At 38.1% G+C, this 17,740-nt stretch overlaps 2 non-coding genes and 1 pseudogene across 2 annotated transcripts; 1 reads left to right on the top strand and 2 right to left on the bottom strand.

Annotated features, from left to right (window-relative positions):
- The window catches only part of LOC148580097 (uncharacterized), a 48,099-nt pseudogene extending 30,606 nt beyond the window's left edge, over positions 1-17,493 (bottom strand).
- LOC148580099 (small nucleolar RNA R71) lies at positions 2,443-2,550 on the top strand. The gene has a single exon (XR_015894469.1). It is a non-coding gene; the product is annotated as a small nucleolar RNA R71 (small nucleolar RNA).
- On the bottom strand, positions 8,747-8,854 carry LOC148580100 (small nucleolar RNA R71). The gene has a single exon (XR_015896744.1). It is a non-coding gene; the product is annotated as a small nucleolar RNA R71 (small nucleolar RNA).
- Positions 17,494-17,740: the final 247 nt, after the last annotated feature.

Consider the following 17,740-nt stretch of genomic DNA (forward strand, 5'->3'; position numbering starts at 1 on the left):
CAATGATGTCCTTGAGCTCTTCTATGTCTCTTCCTTGTCTTTGTTGCTCCTCCCTCATTGCTTTTTGATTTTCTCTAATTTCATGGAGGGTGATGGAGTGCTCTTGATGTTCCACCCTTAGTTGCTTCCAATAATTGTGTGGAGGAAAATGTATTCCCTGAGGTATCTCAGGGATCTCTTGATTTGCAGTCAAATGTTCAACCACTGAGCTATAGACCCTTGATGGAAGCATTTGTCTTCCCTTTCCTCTTTCTAGAGGTTTCTCTGGCCTTAGGTGCCATCAATAGTTATGGAAAAAACAAAAAAGAACTATGCTTTTACCACACCAAACTTAGAATGTTGCTCGCCCTCGAGCAAAAGAAGAAATAATAGAAGAAGAAGAAATGGATATGAGTGGTGAACGGGTGATGGGGAAGAGAGATATAGATTTATGAGGAGGGAAGGTGAGTGGAGGTATGTGGGGATCCTGTGGGGTCCACAGATCCTGAGGTGTCAAGGAATTGCATCCCTGCACCAATTAGGCATGTAAAATTCCTTTTCATGCAATTCTGGCGTTTAAACGCCGAATTGGTGCTTGAACGCCAGTAAGCCCTTCCTCCAGGGTGTGATTTTTCTTTTGCTATTTTTTATTCTGTTTTTGATTTTTCTATTTATTTTGTGACTCCACATGATCACGAACTTAATAAAACATGAAAGAACAACAAAATAAAAATAGAATTAGATAAATAAAAATTGGGTTGCCTCCCAACAAGCGCTTCTTTAATGTCAATAGCTTAACAGTGGGCTCTCATGGAGCCACACAGGTGATCAGGTCAATTTTATAGACTCCCAACACCAAACTTAGAGTTTGGATATGGGAGTTCAACACCAAACTTAGAGTTTGGCTGAGGCCTCCCAACACCAAACTTAGAGTTTGGCTGTGGGGGCTTTAGTTGACTCTGTACTGAGAGAAGCTTACTGTGCCTCTTTTCCATATTTACAGAAGGATGACCTTGAGTTTTAAACACAAGGGAGTCCTCTTGCTGTGGCTAGGAAGGGTCTTCCAAGGATGATGGATTCATCCTCATCCTTCCCAGTATCTAGGATTATGAAATCAGCAGGGATGTAAAGGCCTTCAACCTTTACTAACACGTCCTCTACCTATCCATAAGCCTCTTTTCTTGAATTGTCTGCCATTTCTAATGAGATTCTAGCAGCTTGCACCTCAAAGATTCCCAGTTTCTCCATTACAAAGAGTGGCATGAGGTTTATTCCTGACCCAAGGTCACATAGAGCCTTCTCAAAGGTCATGGTGCCTATGATACAAGGTATTAGGAACTTTCCAGTATCCTGTTTCTTCTAAGGCAATCTCAATTGATCCAATGCATTTAGTTCATTGGTGAACAGGGGAGGTTCATCTCCCCAAGTCTCTTTACCAAATAAATTGGCATTAAGCTTCATGATTGCACCAAGGAACTTGGCAACTTGCTATTCAGTAACATCCTCATTCACTTCAGAAGAGAAATACTCATCAGAGCTCATGAAGGGCGTAAAGAGGTTTAATGGAATCACTATAGTCTCTAGATGTGTCTCAGATTTCTTTGGTTCCTCAGAGGGAAACTCCTTATTGATCACTGGACGTCCCAGAAGGTCTTCCTCACTGGGATTCACGTCTTCCTCCTCTCTTGTGGATTCGGCCATGATAGTCAATTCAATGGCCTTGCACTCTCCTTTTGGATTTTCTTCTGTATTGCTTGGGAGAGCACTAGGAGGGGTTTCAGTGATCTTCTTACTCAGCTGGCCCACTTGTGCCTCCAAATTTCTAATGGAGGACCTTGTTTCATTCATGAAACTCAGAGTGGCCTTAGATAGATCAAAGACTAAGTTTGCTAAATTAGAGGTATTTTGTTTAGAGTTCTCTGTCTGTTGCTGAGTGGATGATGGAAAAGGCTTGCTATTGCTAAACCTGTTTCTTCCACCATTATTAAAGATTTGTTGAGGCTTTTGTTGAACCTTCCATGAGAAATTTGGGTGATTTCTCCATGAGGGGTTATAGGTGTTCCCATAAGGTTCACCCATATAATTTACCTCTGCTATTGCAGGGTTCTCAGGATCATGAGCTTCTTCTTCAGAAGATGCCTCTTGAGTACTGTTGGATGCAGCTTGCATTCCATTCAGACTCTGAGAAATCATATTAACTTGCTGAGTCAATATTTTATTCTGAGCCAATATGGCATTCAGAGTATCAATTTCAAGAACTCCCTTCTTCTGAGGCATCCCATTACTCACAGGATTCCTCTCAGAAGTGTACATAAACTTGTTGTTAGCAACCATGTCAATGAGTTCTTGAGCTTCTGCAGGCCTTTTCTTTAGGTGAATGGATCCACCTGCAGAAGTATCCAATGACATCTTAGCTAATTCAGATAGACCATCATAGAATATATCGAAGATGGTCCATTCTGAAAGCATGTCCGAAGGACACTTTTTAGTCAGTTCCTTGTATCTCTCCCAAGCTTCATAGAGGGATTCACCTTCTTTCTGTCTGAAGGTTTGAACATCCACTCTAAGCTTACTCAGCTTTTGAGGAGGAAAGAACTTGGCTAAGAAAGCCTTGACCAGCTTATCCCAAGAGTTCAGGCTATCCTTAGCAACAACTAGCTTGCTCTTGTAATGATGACTTGGAAGCCTCAGTCTAAATGAATTTAGACATGGCTTTACAGCCAGCCAGGCTTCAACATGCTTCATGAAACTCTAGAATTTATTCTTAAAAATCCTGAAATAATTTTTGAAAACAAAGGGAAATTTGTTTTTTGAAAGGTTTTTGAAGAAATATTTTTGTGAAAGGAAAACAAAAAGAAAGTTACCTAATCTGAGCAATAAGATGAACCGTCAGTTGTCCAAACTCGAACAATCCCCGGCAACGGCGCCAAAAACATGGTGCATGAAATTGTGATCTCTGGTAATGGCTCCAAAAACTTGGTGCTCTAATCTTAATTCATAATTTGTCACAACTTCGATACAACTAACCAGCAAGTGCACTGGGTCGTCCAAGTAATAAAACCTTACGTGAGTAAGGGTCGATCCCACGGAGATTGTCGGCTTGAAGCAAGCTATGGTCACCTTGTAAATCTCAGTCAGGCGGATATCAAATGGATATGGAGTTTTCGAATAATAATAATAAATAAACAGAAAATAAAGATAGAAATACTTATGTAATTCATTGGTGAGAATTTCAGATAAGCGTATAGAGATGCTTTCGTTCCTCTCAACCTCTACTTTCCTGCTGTCTTCATCCAATCCTTCCTACTCCTTTCCATGGCAAGCTTTATACAGGGCATCACCGTTGTCAATGGCTACATCCCGTCCTCTCTGTGAAAAAGGTCAAAATGCTCTGTCATGGCACGGCTAATCATCTGGAGGTTCTCGATCATACTGGAATAGGGTTCACCCTCCTTTTGCGTCTGTCACTACGCCCAACACTCGCGAGTTTGAAGTTCGTCACAGCCATCCCTTCCCAGATCCTACTCGGAATACCACAGACAAGGTTTAGACTTTCCGGATCTCAGGAATGGCCATCCATGGGTTCTAACTTATACCACGAAGATTCTAATATCTCGGACTCGGTCCTCTGTATTAGATATCTAAGAGATACTCATTCTAGCTTGTTTGCATGTAGAACAGAAGTGTTTGTCAACACGCGTTCATAAGTGAGAATGATGATGAGCGTCACATAATCATCACATTCATCATGTTCTTGGGTGCGAATGGATATCTTAGAAGCGGAATAAGTTGAATTGAATAGAGAACAGTAGTACTTTGCATTAAATCATGAGGAACAACAGAGCTCCACACCTTAATCTATGGAGTGTAGAAACTCTACCGTTAAAAATTACATAAGTGAAAGGTTCAGGCATGGCCAAATGGCCAGTCTCCAACGTGATCAATATGATCCAAAGTTGAACTAAAATTCATAAGATATCTAATACAATAGTAAAAAGTCCTATTTATACTAAACTAGATACTAGGGTTTACAGAAGTAAGTAATTGATGCATAAATCCACTTCCGGGGCCCACTTGGTGTTTGCTTGGGCTGAGCTTGAAGTTTACCCGTGGAGAGGTCATTCTTGGAGTTGAACGCCAGTTTGTAACGTGTTTCTGGCGTTCAACTCTAGTTCGTGACGTGTTTCTGGCGTTTAACTCCAGACTGCAGCGTAGAACTGGCGTTCAATGCCCTTTTGTGTCATCTAAACTTGGGCAAAGTATGGACTATTATATATTGCTGGAAAGCCCTGGATGTCTACTTTTTAACGCAATTAGAAGCGCGCCGTTTTGAGTTCTGTCACTCCAGAAAATCCACTTTGAGTGCAGGAAGGTCAGAATCCAACAAAATCAGCAGTCCTTCTTCAACCTCTGAATCTGATTTTTGCTCAAGTCCCTCAATTTCAGCCAGAAAATACCTGAAATCATAGAAAAACACACAAACTCATAGTAAAGTCCAGAAATGTGAATTTAATATAAAAACTAATAAAAACATCCCTAAAAGTAACTAGATCCTACTAAAAACATACTAAAAACAATGCCAAAAAGCGTATAAATTAATGTTTTGATTCAAAAATTTCAAGTTTGTTACTTGCTTGTTAAGAAATATTCAAACTTTAAGTTCTAGAATCATATCTTGTGATTACTTCTGAGTCAAGTCATTAATTTTGAATTTTAAAAATAAAATCTTTTTCAAAACTAATGTGATGAGCGGATAATTTATACACTTTTTGGCATTGTTTTTAGTATGTTTTTAGTAGGATCTAGTTACTTTTAGGGATATTTTTATTAGTTTTTAGGTTAAATTCACATTTATGGACTTAATATGAGTTTGTGTTTTTTTCTGTGATTTCAGGTATTTTCTGGCTGAAATTGAGGGACTTGAGCAAAAATCAGATTCAGAGGTTGAAGAAGGACTGCTGATGCTATTGGATTCTGACCTCCCTGCACTCAAAGTGGATTTTTTGGAGCTACAGAACTCCAATTGGCGCGCTCTTAATGGCGTTGGAACGTAGACATCCAGGGCTTTCCAGCAATATATAATTGTCCATACTTTGCCCGAGTTTAGACGACACAAAAGGGGGTTGAACGCCAGTTCTACGCTGTAGTCTGGAGTTAAACGCCAGAAACACGTCACGAACTAGAGTTGAACGCCAGAAACATGTTACAAACTGGCGTTCAACTCCAAGAAGGACCTCTCCACGTGTAAAATTCAAGCTCAGCCCAAGCACGCACCAAGTGGGCCCCTGAAGTGGATTTATGCATCAATTACTTACTTCTGTAAACCCTAGTAACTAGTTTAGTATAAATAGGACTTTTTACTATTGTATTAGATATCTTATGATTTTTAGTTCAACTTTGGATCATATTGATCACGTTGGGGGCTGGCCATTCGGCCATGCCTGAACCTTCCACTTATATAATTTTCAACGGTAGAGTTTCTACACTCCATAGATTAAGGTGTGGAGCTCTGCTGTTCCTCATGATTTAATGCAAAGTACTACTATTTTCTATTCAATTCAACTTATTCCGCTTCTAAGATATCAATTCGTACCCAAGAACATGATGAATGTGATGATTATGTGATGCTCATCATCATTCTCACTTATGAACTCGTGCCTGACAAACACTTCCGTTCTACATGCAAACAAGCTAGAATGAGTATCTCTTAGATATCTAATACAGAGGACCGAGTCTGAGATATTAGAATCTTCGTGGTATAAGTTAGAACCCATGGATGGCCATTCCTGAGATCCGGAAAGTCTAAACCTTGTCTGTGGTATTCCGAGTAGGATCTAGGAAAAGATGGCTGTGGCGAACTTCAAACTCGCGAGTGCTGGGCGTAGTGACAGACGCAAAAGGAGGGTGAACCCTATTCCAGTATGATCGAGAACGTCCAGATGATTAGCCGTGCTGTGACAGAGCATTTGGACCTTTTTCACAGAGAGGATGGGATGTAGCCATTGACAACGGTGATGCCCTTTATAAAGCTTGCCATGGAAAGGAGTAGGAAGGATTGGATGAAGACAGCAGGAAAGCAGAGGTTCAGAGGAACGAAAGCATCTCTATACACTTATCTGATATTCTCACCAATGAATTACATAAGTATTTCTATCTTTATTTTCTGTTTATTTATTATTATTCGAAAACTCCATAACCATTTGATATCCGCCTGACTGATATTTACAAGGTGACCATAGCTTGCTTCAAGCTGAGAATCTCCGTGGGATCGACCCTTACTCACGTAAGGTTTTATTACTTGGACGACCCAGTGCACTTGCTGGTTAGTTGTATCGAAGTTGTGACAAATTATGAATTAAGATTAGAGCACCAAGTTTTTGGAGCCATTACCAGGGATCACAATTTCGTGCACCATGTTTTTGGCGCCGTTGCCGGGGATTGTTCGAGTTTGGAAAACTGACGGTTCATCTTGTTGCTCAGATTAGGTAATTTTCTTTTTCGTTTTATTTTCAAAAAAAAAAATTTCAAAAATCTTTCAAAAAAATTTTTCCTTTTGTTTTCGAAAATTATTTCAGAATTTTTAAGAATGAATTCTAGAGTTTCATGAAGCATGTAGAAGCCTGGCTGGCTGTAAAGCCATGTCTAAATTCATTTAGACTGAGGCTTCCAAGCTATCATTACAAGAGCAAGCTAGTTGTTGCTAATCAAATTTGTTATTGTATGACTGATTTGTATCTTCTAAGGCTTGGCTGGCTATTAAGCCATGTCTAACCCTTGGATTGGAGCTTTAGGCTAACATTGAAAGATTCCTGGAATTCATATTAAAAATTTTGAAATCTTTATTTTTCTTTTTCACATTAATTTTCGAAAAAAATAAAAAAAAAATTTATAAAATCAAAAAAATTAAAAATATTTTGTGTTTCTGGTTTGAGTCTTGAGTCAATTTTTAATGATCTTCATGATCTTCAAGTTGTTCTTGGCCAGTCTTCTTGTTTGATCTTCATATTTTCGCGTTTTGTGTCTTTTCTTGTTTTTCATATGCATTCTTGCATTCATAGTGTCTATGCATGAAAAATTTCTAAGTTTGGTGTCTTGCATGTTTTTCTTTCATTAAAAATTTTCAAAAATAAGTCTTGATGTTCATCTTGATCTTCAAAGTGTTCTTGGTGTTCATCTTGACATTTATAGTGTTCTTGCATGCATTCATTGTTTTGATCTAAAAATTCTCATGCATTGAGTCTTTTTCATGTTTTTCTCTTTCTTCTTTAAAAATTCAAAAATAAAAAAAAAATATTTTTCCCTTTTTCAGTCATAAATTTTCAAAAATTTGAGTTGACTTTTTCAAAACTTTTTAAAATTTAGTTGTTTCTTATGAGTCAAATCAAATTTTCAATTTAAAAATCTTATCTTTTTCAAAATCTTTTTCAAAATCATATCTTTTCCATTTTTTATTTATTTTCAAAAATTTCAAAAATGTTTTTCGAAATATTTTCAAAATCTTTTTCTTATTTTATCACATTTTCGAAAATCACATCGTCAATTAATGTTTTGATTCAAAAATTTCAAGTTTGTTACTTGCTTGTTAAGAAAGATTCAAACTTTAAGTTCTAAAATCATATCTTGTGATTTCTTCTGAATCAAGTCATTAATTGGGATTTTAAAAAATCAAATCTTTTTCAAAACTAATTTCAATCATATCTTTTCAAAAATATCTTTTTATCTTATTTTTTTAAAATATCTTTTCTAACTTCTTGTCTTCTTATCTTTTCAAAAATTGAATTTCAAATCTCTTTCAACAAACCACTTAACTTTTTATTTGATTCTTATCTTTAGTAAAACTGCCCAACTAACTTTTTACCTTTAATTTTCGAAAATCCCTTCCCTCTTTTTCAAAATTTCTTTTTAATTAACTAATTGTTTTCAATTTTTAATTTTAATTTTATTTCATTCCTAATTTTCGAAAATTACTAACCTTTTTCAAAACTATTTTCGAAATTTAACTTTAAATTTCAAAATTTATTTTTCGAAATTTCCTCTATCCCATCTCCTTCTTTTTATTCATTTACTAACACTTCTCTTTATCTCAAATCACTGCTCCTATCCTCACCCTTGTGTTTGGATTATCCATTCTTCTTCACTCTTATTCCCTTTCTTCTTCTACTAACAACAAGGGAACCTCTATACTGTGGTAAAAAGGATCCCTATTATTATTTTCTATTCCCTTCTTTTTCTTATGAGCAGGAGCAAGGACAAGAACATTCTTGTTGAAGCAGATCCTGAACCTAAAATGACTCCAAAAAGGAAACTAAGAGAAGCTAAAATACGACAATCCAGAGACAACCTTACAGGAATTTTCGAACAGGAAGAGGTGATGGTAGCCGAAAATAATAATAATGCAAGGAGGATGCTTGGTGACTTTACTGCACCTAATTCCAATTTACATGGAAGAAGCATCTCCATCCCTGCCATTGGAGCAAACAACTTTGAGCTAAAACCACAATTAGTTTCTCTGATGCAACAAAACTGCAAGTTTCATGGACTTCCATCGGAAGATCCTTTTCAGTTCTTAACTGAATTCTTGCAGATATGTGATAATGTTAAGACTAATGCAGTAGATCCTGAAGTCTACAGGCTCATACTTTTCTTTTTTGCTATGAGAGACAGAGCTAGAATATGGTTGGACTCTCAACCTAAGGATAGCCTGAACTCTTGGGATAAGCTGGTCAAGGCTTTCTTAGCCAAGTTCTTTCCTCCTCAAAAGCTGAGTAAGCTTAGAGTGGATGTTCAAACCTTCAAACAGAAAGAAGGTGAATCCCTCTATGAAGCTTGGGAGAGATACAAGGAACTGACCAAAAAGTGTCCTTCTGACATGCTTTCAGAATGGACCATCTTGGATATATTCTATGATGGTCTATCTGAATTAGCTAAGATGTCATTGGATACTTCTACAGGTGGATCCATTCACCTAAAGAAAATGCCTGCAGAAGCTCAAGAACTCATTGACATGGTTGCTAACAACCAGTTTATGTACAATTCTGAGAGGAATCCTGTGAGTAAAGGGACGCCTCAGAAGAAGGGAGTTCTTGAAATTGATACTCTGAATGCCATATTGGCTCAAAATAAAATATTGGCTCAGCAAGTTAATATAATTTTTCAGAGTCTAAATGGAATGCAAGCTGCATTCAACAGTACTCAAGAGGCATCTTCTGAAGAAGAAGCTCATGATCCTGAGAACCCTGCAATAGCAAAGGTAAATTATATGGGTGAACCTTATGGGAACACCTATAACCCCTCATGGAGAAATCACCCAAATTTCTCATGGAAGGATCAACAAAAGCCTCAACAAGGCTTTAATAATGGTGGAAGAAACAGGTTTAGCAATAGCAAGCCTTTTCCATCATCCACTCAGCAACAGACAGAGAACTCTGAACAAAATACCTCTAATTTAGCAAACTTAGTCTCTGATCTATCTAAGGCCACTATGAGTATAATGAATGAAACAAGGTCCTCCACTAGAAATTTTGAGGCACAAGTGGGCCAGCTGAGTAAGAAGATCACTGAAACCCCTCCTAGTGCTCTCCCAAGCAATATAGAAGAAAATCCAAAAGTAGATTGCAAGGCCATTGAATTGACTATCATGGCCGAACCCACAAGAGAGGAGGAGGCCGTGAATCCCAGTGAGGAAGACCTCCTAGGATGTCTAGTGATCAATAAGGAGTTTTCCTCTGAGGAACCAAAGGAATATGAGACTCATCTAGAGACCATAGAGATTCCATTAAACCTCCTTACGCCCTTCATGAGCTCTGATGAGTATTCCTCTTCTGAAGAGAATGAGGATGTTACTGAAGAGCAAGTTGCCAAGTTCCTTGGTGCAATCATGAAGCTGAATGCCAATTTATTTGGTAAAGAGACTTGGGGAGATGAACCTCCCCTATTCACCAATGAACTAAATGTATTGGATCAACTGAGATTGCCTCAGAAGAAACAGGATCCTGGAAAGTTCCTAATACCTTGTATCATAGGCACCATGACCTTTGAGAAGGCTCTATGTGACCTTGGGTCAGGAATAAACCTCATGCCACTCTCTGTAATGGAGAAACTGGGAATCTTTGAGGTGTAAGCTGCTAGAATCTCATTAGAAATGGCAGACAATTCAAGAAAAGAGGCTTATGGACAGGTAGAGGACATGTTAGTAAAGGTTGAAGGCCTTTACATCCCTGCTGATTTCATAATCCTAGATACTGGGAAGGATGAGGATGAATCCATCATCCTTGGAAGACCCTTCCTAGCCACAGCAAGAGCTGTGATTGATGTTGACAGAGGTGAACTAGTCCTTCAATTGAATGAGGACTCCCTTGTGTTTAAAACTCAAGGTCATCCTTCTGTAAATATGGAAAAGAGGCACAGTAAGCTTCTCTCAGTACAGAGTCAACTAAAGCCCCCACAGTCAAACTCTAAGTTTGGTGTTGAACTCCCATATCCAAACTCTAAGTTTGGAATTGGGAGTCTATAAAATTGACCTGATCGCCTGTGTGGCTCCATGAGAGCCCACTGTAAAGCTATTGACATTAAAGAAGCGCTTGTTGGGAGGCAACCCAATTTTTATTTATCTAATTCTATTTTTATTTTATTGTTCTTTCATGTTTTATTAGGTTCGTGATCATGTGAAGTCACAAAATAAATAGAAAAATCAAAAACAGAATCAAAAACAGCAGAAGAAAAATTACACCGTGGAGGAAGGGCTTGCTGGCGTTTAAACGCCAGTAAGGAGCATCTAGTTGGCGTTCAACGCCAGAACAGAGCATGGATCTGGCGTTGAACGCCCAAAACAAGTAGCATCCTGGCATTCAGACGCCAGGAATGCACACTGAGGAAAGCTGGCGCTGAACGCCAGAAACAAGCATAGAACTGGCGCTGAACGCCCAAAACAAGCACTAATTCGGCGTTTAAACGCCAGAATTGCATTTAAAGGAATTTTACATGCCTAATTGGTGCAGGGATGCAATTCTTTGACACCTCAGGATCTGTGGACCCCACAGGATCACCTCAGGATCTGTGGACACCACAGGATCCCCACATACCTCCACTCACCTTCCATCCTCATAATCCTATATCACCTTCTCTCTCTCCATTCACAGTCATCCCTTCTGTTTTCCATTCACCACTCACATCCATACACCCCACCTACCTTCAAAATTCAAAATCTCTTTCCCACCCAAGCCCACCCATATTGCCGAATACACACATCCTTCCATCTCCTCCATATCTTCTTTTTTTTCTACTATTCTTTCTTCTTTCGCTCGAGGGTGAGCAATATTCTAAGTTTGGTGTGGAAAAAGCATTGCTTTTTTGTTTTTCCATAACCATTGATGGCACCTAAGGCCAGAGAAACCTCTAGAAAGAGGAAAGGGAAGACAAAAGCTTCCACCTCCGAGTCATAGGAGATGGAGAGATTCATCTCAAGGGTCTATAGCTCAGTGGTAGAACATTTGACTGCAAATCAAGAGATCCCTGAGATACCTCAAGGGATACATTTTCCTCCACACAATTATTGGGAGCAATTAAGGGTGGAACATCAAGATCACTCAATCATCCTCCATGAAATTAGAGAAGATCAAAGAGCTACGAGGGAGGAGCAAGAAAGACAAGGAAGAGACATAGAAGAGCTCAAGGACATCATTGGTACCTCAAGAAGAAAATGCCACCATCACTAAGGTGGACTCATTCCTTGTTCTTAAATTTTCTGTTTTTTCGTTTTCTTATGTTAAATGTTTATCTATGTTTGTGTCTTTATTACATGATCATTAGTGTCTAAGTGTCTATGCCTTAAAGTAGTGAATATGAATCCATTACCTCTCTTAAAAGAAAAATGTTTTTATCCTTGAACTTAGTTAATTATATTGATGTGGAGACAATACTTTTTTTTGAATGAATGCTTGAACAGTGCATATGTCTTTTGAAGTTGTTGTTTATGAATGTTAAATATGTTGGCTCTTGAAAGAATGATGACAAGGAGACATGTTATTTGATAATCTAAAAAATCATAAAATTGATTCTTGAAGCAAGAAAAAGCAGTGAATAGAGAAAAGCTTGCGAAAAAAAAAAGAAAATAACCCTTAAAACCAAAAGGCAAGGGTAAATAAAAAGGATCCCAAGGCTTTGAGCATCAGTGGATAGGAGGGCCTAAAGGAATAAAATCCTGGCCTAAGCGGCTAAACCAAGCTGTCCCTAACCATGTGCTTGTGGCGTGAAGGTGTCAAGTGAAAACTTTAGACTGAGCGGTTAAAGTCAAGGTCCAAAGCAAAAACAGAGTGTGCTTAAGAACCCTGGACACCTCTAATTGGGGACTTTAGCAAAGCTGAGTCACAATCTGAAAAGGTTCACCCAATTATGTGTCTGTGGCATTTATGTATCCGGTGGTAATATTGGAAAACAAAGTGCTTAGGGCCACGGCCAAGACTAATAAAGTAGTTGTGTTCAAGAATTAACATACTGAACTAGGAGAATCAATAACACTATCTGAACTCTGATTTCCTATAGATGCCAATAATTCTGAACCTCAATGGATAAAGTGAGATGCCAAAACTATTCAAGAGGCAAAAAGCTACAAGTCCCGCTCATCTGATTAGAGCTATGTTTCATTGATAGTTTGGAATTTATAGTATATTCTCTTATTTTTACCCTATTTGATTTTCAGTTGCTTGGGGAGAAGCAACAATTTAAGTTTGGTATTGTGATGAGCGGATAATTTATACGCTTTTTGGCATTGTTTTTAGTATGTTTTTAGTAGGATCTAGTTACTTTTAGCGATGTTTTTATTAGTTTTTATGTTAAATTCACATTTCTGGACTTTACTATGAGTTTGTGTATTTTTCTGTGATTTCAGGTATTTTCTGGCTGAAATTGAGGGACTTGAGCAAAAATCAGATTCAGAGGTTGAAGAAGGACTGCTGATGCTGTTGGATTCTGACCTCCCTGCACCCAAAGTGGATTTTCTGGAGCTACAAAACTCAACCCAGCGCGCTTCCAATTGCGTTGAAAATTAGACATCCAGGGCTTTCCAGCAATATATAATAGTCCATACTTTGGCCGAGTTTAGACGATGAAAAACGGCATTGAACGCCAGTTCTATGCTGCAGTCTGGAGTTAAACGCTAGAAACACATCACGAGCCAGAGTTGAACGCCAGAAACACGTTACAAACTGGCGTTCAACTCCAAGAATGACCTCTCCACGTGTAAACTTCAAGCTCAGCTCAAGCACACACCAAGTGGGCCCCGGAAGTGGATTTATGCATCAATTACTTACTTCTGTAAACCCTAGTAACTAGTTTAGTATAAATAGGACTTTTTTCTATTGTATTAGACATCTTATGATTTTTAATTCAACTTTGGATCATATTGATCACGTTGGGGGCTGGCCATTCGGCCATGCCTGAACCTTTCACTTATGTAATTTTCAACGGTAGAGTTTCTACACCTCATAGATTAAGGTGTGGAGCTCTGCTGTTCCTCATGATTTAATGCAAAGTACTACTGTTTTCTATTCAATTCAACTTATTCCACTTCTAAGATATCCATTCGCACCCAAGAACATGATGAATGTGATGATTATGTGACGCTCATGATCATTCTCACTTATGAACGCGTGCCTGACAAACACTTCCGTTCTACATGCAAACAAGCAGAGCTCCACTTTTCTTTGCTTGCTTTGGATTTGGCCTTGAATAAGTGGGTCAGGGGTGGCTTGGTTCTCCTTCCAGTAGAGCGCTATGTTCGTGAATTGAGCGCTGCATTCATTCCATTGGTGCTCCCCTCACGTGCACACTCCTTCTACTAGCGCTCCCTTGGTGAACGCTACATTCACTCTCCAAGTGCTCTCCCTTGGTGCTTCTTTGGTGCGCTAATTTCCTCACTAGCGCTCTCTTAGTGAGCACCAAGTTCACTTAGTGAGCGCTGCATTTATGTACGGACAGCAAGAAGCTTTGCCTCCAAGCTTGAAAATCCCAAAAACGCTCCCTTAGTGAGCGTATCGCTCACTTGGGAAATGAACGCCAGCCATGTTTGTTATTGAGCGTGGTTTTTGGGCCTTAAAGATGCCTATCACTTGTGATTCAATTTCTTGCCAAGTATAGATTGTTATATATCGTTGGAAAACTCTGAATGTTAGCTTTCTAACGCAACTAGAAGTGCATCAAGTAGACATCTGTAGCTCAAGTTATGGTCCTTTGAAGAAGGCATGGTCGTGCTGTTTTGGAGGCCGAAAACGCTCAATTAGTGAGCGTGGTGCTCACTTGGCAAATGAGCACTGATTGGAGGCCAAAGTTAGCGCCAGCTTCTGAAGCCCAAACTTAATGTCTACCCCATACTATTATATATTGTTGGAAAGATCTGGATGTCTACTTTCCAATGCATTTGAGAGCGCATCATTCAAGGCTCTACAGCTCAAGGTATTCTCCTTGGAAGGTGGAGAGGTCAGCTTGTCTTACTACAGGTTGATACTATGTTCATCTTTGCACTTTCGGGGTAAGTTTTCTCCCTCAGATTTAGTATCCACCATGCAGTGCCATATATGCTTGGAAAGCTCTAGATTACTACTTTCCAATGCCACTAAAATCACCTCATTTGGAGTTTTATAGCTCAAGTTATTCTTGTTTGAGTGTGAAGAGGTCAGGATTGCAAATCCTCTTTGCTCCTCCTTGAGTCTGTTTTCAACTCTTTTGCCACCTTGGGAGTATGATTCTTCTTTTAGTTCTTTTTATTGCTTCTTCTTCTATTATTTTCTAGAAAGTTTATAAAATCAAAAGATCAACAAAATATACCATTTAAGCACAAAAGCATTCAATATTTAAGCATTAATCATCAATTTCTTGTATGAAAAAGCATAGAAAAGCATGACATGGTGACATGTCATCACAACACCAAACTTAAACCTTGCTTGTCCCCAAGCAAGAAAATAATCATGCAATAGAGATTGACAATCCAAGGTAAGAAGAATAGCAACTTAATGTTCATGGTCGGCTAGTTTTCTATGCATGCCACAATCACAAAAGAAATGTAAATGATTGATGCTTCTATCTAACTCATTTTATGAAATCTTTTCCTTATGTTTCTTCCTTGAAATAAGCTTTTCATTCTCTTATTATCTTCTCCTTTTGGGTGCTTTGCCCCATGAGTTGATAACAAAGCTACGACTCTAAATGCTTTGTCTTCAAGTATTACCACTTGATACATAAGCACCACAAGCATTTAATTAGAGGTCCTTTTTAGCTAATTTGTTTCTTTTCTTTACTCTCTAATCATTGATACTCAGAGCCTTGAGCTTTGAGGGAGTGCATTTTCATTTGAGCCTAACCTTGACTCTAAGTGTTTTGTTTTCAAGCTTTTTGCCTGATACATAAACACCACAAGTACTTAAAAACTTAATTGTCATTGGTACTCATAGCCTTTAGCTTTCTCATTCTTTACCTTTTTCTTTCTTGCCTTATTTGCATTTTCTTCCTTCAAGGTTTTCATGATTTCAAAAATTTCATAAAATGTCCTAGATGAAAACTTCAATTAAATAAAATCTAATGCAATTGAGCAACAATTAATCATACTAGCTTTCCAAAACATGTATGCTTATGCTGCATTCTTCTTTAATGACCTTGTTTGTTTATGATCATGATGCTTTATTGCTTTTGAACTCACAAAATTCAAGATGGTAGTCATAATGTCACAGCAACATGTTACAATTCAAAATTCAGGCTATGCTTATTCATACCACACATGCATACAGAGAAGATAAAGACAATCATGAAATTTACAGTGCTGGAAGTAAGTAGGAGGAAAAAAGAGCGTTACTACCTTGTAGTTCATATTCCTTGTTGTTGTCCTTTTCCTCCTATTCTTCCCCTTCCCATACCAACTTCAGAATGCTTGCTCATCCTCAAGCAACAATTAAAACAAGGATGATGGGGCTAAGATGGATCACGAGTGTCTTACACAATAAAATGTTAGTAGTACATGTGTTTAAGCAAGAAAAATTGAAATATATCAATGAAGTCACAGGAAACAGAGACAGTGTGATTGCAAAAACAAGTTGTGTGTGCATGATACATGGCATAAAAGATAAGTGGCACACCAAACTTAGTGTGATACTTTCATTTGGAATGATGTAAGTATCTAGTAAAGATTGGAACCAAATTTTGTTGCATAGCAACACCAAACTTAGAATGTAATCACAGATCAATTTATTTAAACTAAAACTAAACACTGTTATATGTTAAATACAATCACCAAGCAAAGAATCTGTCATGAATAAGGATTTCTTGGTGAGGTATTTAACGAAAACAGTTAAGGAGCAAATTAAATAAAAGCATTGAAAACAAGGATATGACTAAAGCCAAGGGAATAATAGAAAAGAAAGAAAAAAGATCAAACCAAAAGAAAGACAAAACTACAGAGGCATTATGATTATGCAGACAAGTGGTGTTGCTGAATAAATTGCATAGAAAATAAGTGGCACACCAAAATTAGAATCTCAGTGTGACACTTTCATTTTTTATTTGATGCAATTATCCAAAAGATTGAAAACAATTTGTTGCAGGACAACACCAAACTTAGAATATAATCATATGCCAATTTATTGAATTTTAAACAAAGCAGACAGAGAAAATAAACAAAGCAAAGAAATGAAATGTTACCTAAGGTTGGGTTGCCTCCCAACAAGCGCTCTTTTAGTGTCATTAGCTTGACATGTTGTTCTTCACTTTCTTCATATTCTTCTAGTTTGTTAAGAGGAATGACCTCAAGGGGAGAGATGAACCAGCTAGTGTCCCCTGTCTTGGCCTCTCCTCAGCAAGCTTTCTTTTGTTATTTGCTGAATTTAACTTGCTTGCTGGATCAGGGGGAGGATTGTTTGCAGTTGACCTTTTTTTGAATGTTGTCCTTGGTATCTTGGTCACAATCCTCTCTTCGGTGTTCTTGTTGGTTGCCTTCACTCCTTGGATATCAAGACATGGTTGCTGTGTGATTATTGGAGTATTTTCTTCATCAAAAGCCTTTTGAATTGGTGGTTCCATGAGCTATTCCTCAATGTACTTCTCTGCTTCACTTGAGTGTGAACTCTCTTGAGTGACTTCCTCACTTTCTTGTTATTTCACTTCCTCCTTTGCACTCAACATTTGACTTAATAGCACTTTCATAGAGGAGGTTTGTTATTCTTCCCAAGATTTCTTCATCTCTTCTTCATATCATTCAATCATGGATTCAAGTGCTGAGATGTTTTGGTTTAGGAAAGTTTGTGAGGATTGTCAGTTTTTATGTTCCCTTGTCATCTCAAGTGGCTTTTGTAGATATACAACCTCAGGTTTAATTACCTTTACTACCTCTTCCTTCTTTACTGAAAATTCACTTGTCATAGAGACCACTTCTTCTTGTTCTTCCATTTTCTCCTTCACATCCACCAATTGTTCTTCATCTTCCTTGCTCAGTAGCTCTAAGTTTCTCCTCATTTGCTCCAAGTGTCCATCCATTTTCTTGAAGAGGATCTCTTGCTCTTTCCAGGATTGTTCTTGCTTTTCCAATAATTCTCTAGATTTTTGAAGGGAATCCTCAGCTACTAGCTCAAAAGATGAAGGTTGAGAGAAATTTTGTGGATATGGATGTGTTGTGGTGAGATTGTTTTGAGTAGTATGGAATGAATCTTGTGAGTTGTAAAATGAATTTTGTGAATGTTGAGATGAGTCTACTGTGTAGTGAAATGAATCTTGTGGTTGGTGA

This window comes from Arachis ipaensis, chromosome B10, assembly GCF_059453495.1.
Source record: "Arachis ipaensis isolate K30076 ecotype BB chromosome B10, ASM5945349v1, whole genome shotgun sequence".
Classification (NCBI taxonomy): domain Eukaryota; kingdom Viridiplantae; phylum Streptophyta; class Magnoliopsida; order Fabales; family Fabaceae; genus Arachis; species Arachis ipaensis.